This window comes from Triticum dicoccoides, chromosome 7B (assembly GCF_002162155.2).
Source record: "Triticum dicoccoides isolate Atlit2015 ecotype Zavitan chromosome 7B, WEW_v2.0, whole genome shotgun sequence".
Taxonomy (NCBI): domain Eukaryota; kingdom Viridiplantae; phylum Streptophyta; class Magnoliopsida; order Poales; family Poaceae; genus Triticum; species Triticum dicoccoides.
The window spans coordinates 464,028,960-464,041,547 of NC_041393.1; positions in this window are offsets into that span (position 1 = coordinate 464,028,960).

Sequence of the window (12,588 nt, forward strand, 5' to 3'; positions counted from 1 at the left end):
TCATGTCCATGATCACATCCGGGACTCCGAACAACCTTCGTTACATCAAAACAAATAAACTCATAATACCGATCGTCATCGAACGTTAAGCGTGCGGACCCTACGGGTTCGAGAACTATGTAGACATGACCAAGACTCACTTTCGGTTAATAACCAATAGCGGAACCTGGATGCTCATATTGGTTCCTACATATTCGACGAAGATCTTTATCGGTCAAACCGCACAACAACAATACGTTGTTCCCTTTGTCATCAGTATGTTACTTGCCCGAGATTCGATCGTGGGTATCTCAATACCTAGTTCAATCTCGTTACCGGCAAGTCTCTTTACTCGTTCCGTAATACTTCATCCCGCAACTAACTCATTAGTCACAGTGCTTGCAAGGCTTATAGTGACGAGTATTACCGAGAGGGCCCAAAGATACCTCTCCGAAACACAGAGTGACAAATCCTAATCTCGGTCTATGCCAACCCAACAAACACCTTCAGAGACACCTGTAGAGCACCTTTCTAATCACCCATTTACATTGTGATGTTTGGTAGCACACAAAGTGTTCCTCCGGTATTTGGGAGTTGCATAATCTCATGGTCTGAGGAACTTGTATAAGCCATGAAGAAAGCAGTAGCAATTAAACTGACACGATCATAATGCTAAGCTAACGGATGGGTCATGTCCATCACATCATTCTCCTAATGATGTGATCCCATTCATCAAATGACAACTGAAAGTGCGTTATGTCGACTAGAGGGGGGGTGAATAGGCGATTTTTATGAATTCTTCACTGAGGAATTTGCTGGTGAGGAAATACCTTAGCGAAGAACTATTAGCAGCAGAATAAGTACTCAGAAGTAAGCATAACAGAATACACGCATGGTCATCATGATGAAATGAAGACAAGCACAGAGTACAGAAAGCGTAATCACAGGATAACACAAGATGAAGACAAACAGACTGAAGAAATTGAACTGAGGAAATTGAGAAAGTCTTCAGTCAAAGTCTTCAAACACAGATATGAACAAACACTCAATACAGTAATGAGGAAATGAAAGGGTTGAGGAAATAGAACCAGTTATGTTGGTGAAGACAATGATTTGGTAGACCAGTTCCAACTGCTGTCTCAGTTGTACGTCTGGTTGGAGCGGCTGAGTATTTAAACTCGATGACACGCAGTCCCGGACACCCACTCACTGAGCACGCAGCTCAGGACACCCAGTCCTCACCGTATTCTCCTTGAACTAAGGTCACGCAGACCTCGTCCAATCACTCGTGGTAAGTCTTCAGGCGACTTCCAAACCTTCACAGGCTTGGTCACTCGGCGATCCACAATTCCTCTTGGATGCTCTAGACCTTGACGCCTAACCGTCTGGAAGAAGCACAGTCTTCAAAGGTAACAAGCGTCGGATCCACGCAGGATCAATTTCTTCAGTGATGCTCAATCACTTTGGGTTTGTAGGGGTTTGGTTTTGGGGTTTTTCCTCACTCGATAATTTTCGCTCAAAGTCCTCGGAGGATGGGTTGCTCTCAAATGACAAGTGTCAAGTTCTCTTGGAGCAACCAACCAGCTAGTGGTCAAAGGGGGCGGCTATTTATAGCCTAGGGAGCAGCCCGACATGATAAGACATAAATGCCCCTCAATGATATGACTGTTAGATGGATAAGATATTTTGGGACAGCTGGCGCGTAGCACAGTAACGGTCGGAAATTTGACTCTCAAATTCCTCAGGGCTATCATGTTCCTCACTGTGTAGGTAATTCGCACTGACGAATTCCTAACTCCTTAGTCAGAACAAATTCATCAGCGACCAGAAGAACTTCATCTCTGTCATTGAAGAAAAGTGACTGAACTGTATGAGATTTCCAAAGGCTTCACTCGAAGGGATTGGTAGGTGTAGGATTTTGAGTTGAGCATCACATGGAAATTTTTCCTTAGTATTTCCTCGACCCCCTTTAACAGTACGGTGTTTCCTATGACTCAAGAAAGAGAAAATGAAACTAGAAAACAAAAGTCTTCATGCTTCATGTTCCACAAATGAATACCAAGTCTTCAAGGTCACACCAATTTCTTCACTTTCAAAGTCTTCAGAAAGTCTTCAGAATATCAAAGTCTTCAGTTAAAGAACTTCATTTTTAGGGGTCGACTTTCTCTGTAAATATCAAACTCCTCATAGACTTATAGACCTGTGTACACTCACAAACGCATTAGTCCCTTAACCTATAAGTCTTCAATACACCAAAATCACTAAGGGGCACTAGATGCACTTACAATCTCCCCCTTTTTGGTGATTGATGACAACATAGGTTAAGTTTTCAACGGGGATAAACATATGAAGTGTATACACTGATATTGAGGAATTTGATTACAAGATATAGTAGAACTCCCCCTGAAGATATGCATAGTGAGGAATTTGCTTTTGAGGCAATGCACATTTGAAGAGTTGAATCATGGAGATCTCCCCCTATATCTTGTAATTCATACACGCATTTGATATATAATATGAATAATTTGAAATGCATGATGAAATATGGTGCCTGATGAGATTCAGCATGCGTGCAAAGTCATTAACGAGGAATAAGCATGCAGAGCATAATGCAACAAAAGTATCAGCGCACCATCGGGTTTAAGATTACAACTCGATCCAAATAAAAGTTTCAGAAGAACGAGAGTTGTAACTTAAAAAAATGCCCTTAATATAGACCCGCTTGAAGACTAACTCAGATTTCTCCCCCTTTGTCATCAAATGACCAAAAGGATTGAAACTGAGGACTAACGCCCCTGAAGAATTTCAAGTCGATGGAGGAGCGCCAGCGTTGTCGGGGTTGTTTGTTGTAGCAGGGCCTGCCGCAGTGTCGTCCAAATCTTCAAACTCATCAGTGTCACGCAATGAAGAATAAGAGCTGGCCACCAAGGAAGGAACTTTGACCTTCTTGAATTTCTTCGGTGGAGGTGCAGACCAGTCAAATTCTTCCTTGAGACCCATATTCTTTAGATCTGCAGTGCTGTAGACATGAGAGAGAACAGCCCAGGTACGGTTGAAGGTTTCATGGAGGTAGTATTGGTTTTCTTCACTGCATTGTGTGTTGAGGTCATGTTGTGAAGAATTGAACCAAACTGACGCTTGACCCATTTATGATTGCGATCAACCTTCTGATGAAGACTGAGGAGTAACTCACGATCAGTCATCACCCTGGGTGCTGTGGCTTGAGGATTTTGCTTTGCTGAGGTATTTGCGGCAGAGTCATGTGTGGCAGAATCGTCATTGATAGAGTAAGATGTAGCCTTGCGTAATTGACCATCCAAAGGACGAATGCCTTCATCGATCACAGCAGCGGACTTGCCTTTATCATCAGCTGATGAAACGGTCCGTTTGAGGACTTCAATGGGAGGCAAGTAGCTACCCTGGTTTAGAGTGTCAGCTTTGTAATTCAGTGAAGATCTTGCCCTGATGAATCTCATAATCCAAGGAGCATAGGGCTTCAGCTCGAATGGTGACATAGCAATATTGGCCAAAGTCCTCATGAAGAAATCATGGAAGTTTATGGGAACGCCATGAATGATGTTGAAAAGCATATTCTTCATGATGCCAATGACTTCTTCATCATTTGAGTCGTGGCCTTTGATGGGACTCATTGTCTTCGTCAGAATTCGATAGACAGTCCGAGGCACATAGAGTAATTCCTTGACGAGGAATTTGGTTCGTGGGGCCTGCCTTGGCTTCAAAGGATTCATCAGCACTTGCATATAGTGATTTGAAAGTTCTGGTTCGTTGTAGATACAACGAGCATCATCAAGGGGAGGACTGAGTGGTAGGGCACGAAGCAATTTAGTTGCTGGTGCCTTGTAGTGAGTATTTTTAGACATCCAGTCTAATACCCATGAGTTCACGTCTTCAGCGTCTCCGGTGATGTGCAGAGTTGCGTAGAATTGAAGAATGAGTTCTTCATTCCAGTCACAGATATCAATGCAGAAATTCAGAAGTCTTGCGTCGTGAAGAACACTGAGGACTGGCTCAAAGCCGGGCAGAGACTCCATGTCCACATGAGGAATATGTGCATGATCGAAGACTTTGTCTTTGTTGAAGAGCACTGAGGAATAGAAATTAGCTTGGCTGGCAGTCTAGAAACGCCTCTTCCTTATGCGAGCAGAATCATATGGATTATAGTCAGTGAAGAATACGTGCTCGGCAAAGAAATCTTCAGCCTTGAACTTCTGTTTGCTTGAGAACGGATTCTTTTGCTTTGGCAGAGGGGTGTCAGTGAGTTGCATCACCACCTCAGGAATCGCGAGCTCAGGTTCTTCAGGCTGAGGAATTTCTTGTTCCTCAACAGGTGCAGTCTGAGGATCAGCAGCAGCAGGTTCATCAGCACTAGTGGCTGGAATTTCTTCATGCACACAGAGAGTGGGTTGAGTTTTTTCAGAGCCCATTTGAACTGTTGGTGCAGGGGACTGAGGAATCTATTGGAGTGGGGTGAAGAGAGGAGTATTGGGATGCTGACTTTCCCAAAAGTCATCATTCATCACAGGTGTGGTGCATCCTATATCCACATCTTCATCTTCAATTTCCTCAACACCAGCCTCGTCAGCTGTGAACTGAGGCATAGGTGAGGAAATGACTGGCGTTGAAGGGATTGCGTCCACTTCAATTTCTTCATCAATCTGCTCTGACGAAGTAGCAGAATGATGTTCTTCATCAGATCCGATGGGGATCTCATAGTCTTCTCCAAAAGGAACAATGTCCTTTGACGGCATGGAGGAAATCGGAACAACATCAATTGGATTTTCGAGTGAGCTGGTCATTGGCTTCATTTTCTTCGCAGCTGAAGAATTTGACACAGCTGATGCCTTCCTTTTCTTCAGTGCAGCTTGCTCTGCAGCCTTGGTCTTCTTCACATCAAATGCACATGGAAGAATTGGAGTTGGTGTAGGTGCAGATGGAGTTGAGGAATCTGGTTGATTTTCTTCAGGCGCAACTGATGCAGTTGCCCTGACTTCTTCAGTTTCTTCAGGCGCACCACTAGTGGATGCCCTGGCAATATCTTCAGCGGCTGGAATGGGATCATCAGCCCTGGAACTAGCATTTTCATCAGCAGCCTGAACTTCATCAGTGGTGCTGGCATGTTCTTCAGTCGGCTGAGCTGAGACTTCAGCCTGAGGAATTTCATGTTGCGTTGGGGCTGCAACATTGGTGAATTTCTTCGTCAGGTTGACGAATCTGACCTTGGCCCCTTGCCAATCAGCATAATAAGCATCAAAGTTTTTGCTGAGGTCTTGAATCTCAGTCTGGACCTTGAGAAGTTCCTCAGGTGTCATTTTGACAATGTTTTTCTTCAGGAACTTCTCCTTTCTGTATTAAGCTTTCTTGATCTCTCTTGCCTTTTCAAACTTCCATTTCTCTTCAGTGATGAAATGGGTCAACATATGACTTTGTCCAGGGGTCAGATGAAAATCAGGCATAGGGGTGTTAGGATCCTTGTGCCAGAGATCAATATAATCGAGGATTTTCCTCGGATCCAACAGCAGTGGCACAGATGTGCCTTTGGCTCTAGCGGCCTTCACCTGTCTGTCTCTGATGATTTCTGCGAGTTCATCATCAGAAGCTTCATCATCAGATGGCACATGGAATGCGACCTGTTTCTTCTTTGGACTTGGCCGAGGACCTCGTCCGGCTGTGGCCTTAGTCTTCAGCAGAGTCGGGCCAGATGAAGACTTTGGTGCAGCCGAGGAACTTTCTGAAACACCAGAGGCAATCGAGAAACCAGCAGTCCTTTGACATGTAGTCAGATGCACAGGAGCTGAGGACTTTGTCGGAACTGCTGAGGACTTTGTCGGAACTGCTGAGGACTTGGGAGGAGCAGGAGCAGTGTGAGGAATTTTCCGTGAGGGCACAGCTGAGGAACTTGGCCGTGAGGGCGCTGTTGGTGAAGCACTTGGCTTACGAGCAGGTTTCTTTACTGCCTCCTTGGCTTGTCTCGCCAATTTGGCTTGGCGCTTAGCCCATTCTTCAGGAAAGTCCTCACCACGTTTGATGCTTGTGGGATGAGCTACTTGGCCAGGTGCCAATGGAGCTCTTGGGCATGGAGGATTGAGGGCGAATTTCTTCATGTACTTTGGAGTCACATATCTGTATTCCCTCCATTCCCTTGCCCATCTCCGTTCAATCTTCTGAATGCGCACCTTGCGCTGATTTTTGTTTTCTTTGCCATATTTTGCTTCATCAGGTGTGAAATAGTCAGCATAAATTTCTTCAGGGATTTCAAACGCAGTCATAACCTCAGGTTTCTTTCCTCCTTTCTGCGGCTTCTTACCGTCTGCCATATTCTTCAGTTGAGGAATTTGAACAAATGAGTTCTCTGAAGAAGTATGCAGTTTTTCTTCGAGGAACGCTGCAAATGAGTTAAGTTGATGAGAACCTAGTGATTCAGCAGCAGACATGAGTACCTGTGAAGAGAGTACAGGTGCGAGGAATTTGGAGAGGTCATATGCGTTCTGAGAAGTTTTTTTTTGAAAAGAACAAGTTTTGAGGAATTTGACCAGATGTGCCTTGAAGAATTTCACTAAGCGATCTTTGTCTTAGGTTCCAGAGTTGTATAGATCGCGGATCCACACAATTGAGGAATCTTAAGGAAAATCATTGCTTAGAGAAACGAATCAAGAGCATAGTTTGTTTGAGGTGTTCATATGTGAAGATTTGAAGAATAAACACCTTTGAAGATTTTCAGGAAAGCTTGAGAGTCAAAGCGAGTAATAAAAATAGCTTTTAATTACCCGAAATGAAGAACACGACGAACTGAGAAGAATGGATGAGAAGTTCGTCAGGTTAGATCTTCCTTGCCCTAACTCGGCGGAGGAAGACAGCTACGGCGGCGGCGAAGTGAAGATTTCCGCGGTCGGCGTGAGTACGACGGCGACGAGGTCGAGGCAGCGAAGCTCTTCCTCACCAGCGACGATGGAGTAGCGGTGGCGCTAGGGTTTGAGGAGCTCGAGCGGGAGAGAGATGGTCGAGTGGAGTAAATGAAGTGAGGAAGGGGAGAGGGGTATTTATAGACACGATGAAAAACTGTTCGCCCGAAGATTTGGGACGAACGTGCCCCTGCCCTTTCTCCTTCACGCGACATGTGTCACCCACGTACTGTGTAGTGAGATCGTGTATGATCGTGGGTGAATAGAATAATGCATCGTGGGATGCGGAACACTTTGTGCGGCAAAACCAAAAATTTGGATAAGATTTGTTTTAAAGTTTTGTTCGCAATTTCTTCAGCTGACCAGGACACAGTGAAGATTTTGAACGAGTTTCAAATAGAACGCACATGAAGAATTTGTGAATAGATTGGGTTGAGTTTAGCATAGAGGGGGAAGGGTCCGATCACATTCACTTAGCAGAAAAATCAACTTGAAGAAATAACTATAAGTGAATGCTGTTGAGGACATAAACTCATATATATATATATATATATATATATATATATATATATATATATATATATATATATATATATATATATATATATATATATAGCCAATGAAGAAAAACGAAGGAACCAGTGAAGATTTTGAAAAGTTGAAGAATTGAAAAACTGAAGAATTTCAAAACTGAGGAAAAACTCAAATTGAAGATTTTCAACTTTTTGTGGTGGCGTGACCCACCATATAAGAATGATGATTTCAGACACCGCGTACAATTGTCGTAGGGTTCTGAGAATCAAATCCTTCATTATTTTCTTCACACTTAGAGTGTTATTCTTCATTGATTGAAGAAAAATGTTTCTTCATGTGTTGCACATCTAAGTCATCAATTTTGCATAAGTGTTAGGACGTGTGTCCTTTTTAAAGAACATTCGAAGATTATAAGATATTTAGCTCACACCGCAACTTGCTAAATCTCTTCTCATCCAAGGGCTTAGTGAAGATATCAGCTAGCTGTTCTTCAGTCTTCACGTGCTCGATAGAGATGTCGCCCTTCAACACATGATCACGAAGAAAATGATGACGAATCTGAATGTGCTTTGTCTTCGAGTGCTGAACTGGGTTGTGAGCAATCTTGATGGCACTCTCATTGTCGCAGAGGAGAGGCACATTCTTCACGTTGACTCCATAGTCCTTGAGTGTTTGCTTCATCTAAAGCAGTTGAGCACAGCAAGAGCCAGCAACAATGTATTCAGCTTCCGCAGTAGATAGTGATACGCAGTTCTGTTTCTTCGATGACCAACAGACCAAAGATCGTCTGAGGAAATGACAAGTGCCAAAAGTTTACTTGCGGTCCACACGATCACCAGCATAGTCAGAGTCAGAATATCCAATGAGATCAAAAGCAGAGCCCTTGGGATACCATAATCCTAGTGTTGGTGTGTGAGCTAGATATCGAAGAATATGCTTCACAGCCTTATGGTGTGATTCCTTCGGTGCAGCTTGAAATCGGGCACACATGCAAACACTAAGCATTATATCTGGCCTAGATGCACATAAGTACAATAAAGAACCAATCATGGAGCGGTATACCTTGTGATCGGAGTCAATGCCATTTTCATCACTGCATAGATGACCTTTTGTGGGTATAGGAATTTTGACGCCTTTGCAATCTTGCATGCCGAATTTCCTCAGTACATCTTTGAGGTATTTCTCCTAAGATATGAATATGCCATTGCGCTGTTGACGAATTTGAAGACCTAAGAAGAATTTCAACTCTCCCATCATAGACATCTGATATTCTTCACTCATCATATAGGCAAATTCATCACTATAACGTTGGTCAGTACAGCCAAAGATAATATCATCAACATATATTTGGCACACAAATAGTTCACCATCATAAGATTTAGTAAAGAGAGTAGGGTCGAGTGAACCGGGTGTGAAGCCATTCTTCACGAAGAATTCCTTCAATGTATCATACCACGCCTGAGGGGCTTGCTTGAGGCCATAGAGGGCCTTATTAAGTCTGAAGACTTTGTCAGGATTCTTTGGATCTTCAAAACCTGGGGGTTGAGCAACATATACTTCTTCCTCAAGCTTACCATTGAGGAATGCACTTTTCACATCCATTTGATATAAGATGATATCATGATGATTAGCATAAGCAAGTAATATGCGAATAGCCTCAAGTCTAGCAACAGGTGCAAAAGTTTCATCGAAATCAATTCCTTCAACCTGTGTGTAGCCTTGAGCTACCAGTCGTGCCTTATTCCTTACCACAAGGCCATTTTCATCTTGCTTGTTGCGGTAGATCCACTTTGTGCCAATGATATTATGCTTGCGAGGATCTGGACGTTTGACCAGTTCCCAGACATTGTTGAGCTTGAACTGATGTAATTCTTCTTGCATAGCCTGAATCCACTCTGGCTCCAAAAATGCTTCATCTACCTTAGTGGGCTCTGTGATAGAGACAAAAGCATAGTGCCCACAAACGTTAGATAAATGTGAGGCTTTTGAGCGTGTGAGAGGACCTGGCGCTTCAATGTCATCGATGATCTTGTCAACTTGTACTTCTTTTGCAACGCGAGGATGAGCTGGTTGTCGTCGAGGTATTTGATCATTTTCCTCAGCACCATTGTCTTCATCATTATCTTCAGGTGCATCAGCTTGACGTTCTTCGCGTACTGGAATGAATTCTTCAGCAAGTTCTTCAGTAGGAATGACATCCTCAGTTGCCTTGAACTTGATAGAATCCTCAGGTGCTGATTCATCTAACACAGAAGGTAGGTGCTCTCTTTGCGAGCCATTAGTTTCATCGAACCGCACATCTACAGTTTCAACAATCTTGTGAAGAGCGATGTTGAAGACTCTGTAGGTGTGCGAGTCCTTTCCGTAACCAAGCATAAAACCTTCATGTGCTTTCGGTGCAAATTTAGAATTGTGGTGAGGATCTCTAATCCAACATTTAGCACCGAAGACTTTGAAATAACTCACATTGGGTTTCTTGTCAGTGAGGAGTTCATAGGCCGTCTTCTTGAAGAATTTGTGAAGATATACTCTGTTGATGATGTGGCACGCAGTATCAATTGCATCAATCCAAAAACGATGAGGCGTTTTGTATTCATCAAGCATAGTGCGAGCCATCTCAACAAGAGTTCTGTTCTTGCGCTCCACGACGCCATTTTGCTGAGGAGTATAAGGAGCAGATAACTCATGAGTAATACCAAGTTCATCAAGATAGTCATCCAGACCAGAATTCTTGAACTCAGTTCCATTGTCACTTCTGATGTGCTTGATCTTCACACCAAAGTTGGTTGAAGCCCTCGAGGAAAATCGTTTGAAGACTTCCTGCACTTCATGTTTGTAAGTAACAATGTGTACCCATGTATATCGAGAGTAATCATCAACAATGACAAAACCATATAGAGATGCAGCATTAGAGAATGCTGAGTAATGATTTGGTCCGAAGAGGTCCATGTGAAGCAATTCGAATGGACGAGTAGTGGTCATGATAGTCTTCGCTGGATGCTTGGCCTTGGTCATTTTTCCAGCTTCACAGGCTCCGCATAAGTGATCCTTGAGGAATTTGACATTCTCAATGCCAATGGCATGCTTCTTCTTCGCAAGCGTGTGCAAATTCCTCATGCCTGCGTGACCAAGTTGTCGATGCCATAGCCAACCTTCTGAAGCTTTTGCAAGTAGACACACGGCTGGTTGTGGTCCTGTAGAGAAATCAACAATATACAAATCTCCTCTCCTAAAGCCTTCGAAGACTTTGGAATTGTCAGCTTCCATAATCACAACACAACGATACTTGCCAAAGACAACAACCATATCAAGATCACAAAACATTGAGACTGACATGAGGTTGTAACCTAAGGACTCAACAAGCATGACTTTGTCCATGTGTTTATCCTTAGAGATCGCAACCTTACCAAGACCCAATACCTGACTTTTGCCTTTGTCAGCAAAGATGATATGCTTCAAATGTGACGGTGATAAGGGAGCATCCATCAAAAGATTCTTGTCACCAGTCATGTGATTTGTACATCCACTATCGAGGACCCATTCAGTGGTTTTGGGTTGATCATCCTGCAGATGAATTAGTGTAACTTACAATCTCATATGCTTCATCAGTGAAGAATATGGTATCAAGTTCATCAGATGAATTTCATCAAGTGGTAAACAGATATAGCAGTATGAGGATGTGTGAAATGAAAGTTCATTTCATCATGGTTAGCCTGCGTCCTTTCAGGCAATTTTGTCAGGTCCCCAGCAAATTCTTCAGACGTTAAGGCACGTCTGGAGACCTGACCCTGCAGAAGAGATTAGTTCTTTTTCTTCACCACCCACATCTGAAGGGGTGGCAAAGAGTTCATCACTCTGCGAGCACCATACGAGAATGGTGGCATAGACGCCAAACCATTTTGTTTCACATAAGAGGGGTTAGGGTAAGCATATGAATAAGCAGAGAAATTCTTCGAGGACTTATGAACATAATGATTTGAAGAATAATGTGCATATTCATAGCCCTTAGCTCTACCCTGCGAAACAGAGTTGTTAGCACGATGATGATCATATGAGGACTTTGATCCAGTTGAGGAATTTGATCCGTATGAGGATTTGGATCCATATGAAGAATTTGGTCCATATGAAGAGTTTGATCTGGGGTTCCTATTCTTCACAGGTGGTGTCATGAGGACATTCACCTGAAGACTTTCAACATAACTTTTGGGAACCCAGATTTTCTTCATAGGGAAACCATTCCTGCAGTTAGTCCCAACATATCTAGCAAATACTTCACCATTCTGATTTTTGAATAGTTTATAGTTGGAGTCAAATGACTCATCAGAAGAATGAGGAGATTCACATGTAAAGCCAGATAAGTTGGATGGATCAACTGGAGGTCCCTTTGCAGCAACCCATGAGGTTTTGGGGTACGGCTCAGGTTTCCAATATGTTCCATCAGCATTAAGTTTCCTCTCAAAGGCAATACCCTCTTTCCTAGGGTTTCTGTTGAGGATCTGCTTTTTGAGCACATCACAAAGAATCTGATGCCCTTTGAGGCTTTTGTACATGCCTGTCGTGTACAGTTCCTTCAGCCCTGCATCGTCAGTGATACTAGCAATGTCCTCAGATGAGGAATTAGTGATAGCAGAGGCAGGTGAAGAATTTGTAACAGTTGAAGCATTTGAACATTCAGGTGAAGAATTAGCAGATTCACGTTCAATGCACTTTAAGCATGGAGGAACAAATTCTTCCTGAGAAGTGCTGATTTGTTGAGCAAGTAATGAATCGCGCTCCTTCTGAAGATCTTCATAACTCACTCTTAGCTTCTCAAGATCTTGCTTTCTTTGAAGAAATTCATAAGAAAGTTTCTCATGATCAGATAAGAGAGTGTTATGATGACTTTGAAGGTTATCAAACCTAGACTGAAGTCTCTGAAGATTTTCAGTCAGGGCTTTAGTGCGATCCATTTCTTCACCCAACATATCATCACTTTTGTCTAGCATGTTTTGAACCTTTTCAAAAGCCCGTTGTTGTTTTACAGCAATCTTTGCAAGTTTAGAGTAGCTGGGCTTGAGATTCTCATCAGATTCATTTTCACTAGATTCAGAGGAGGTGTATTTGAGTACCTTTGCACCTTTTGCCATGAAGCAATAGGTGGGAGTGTAGTCATCAT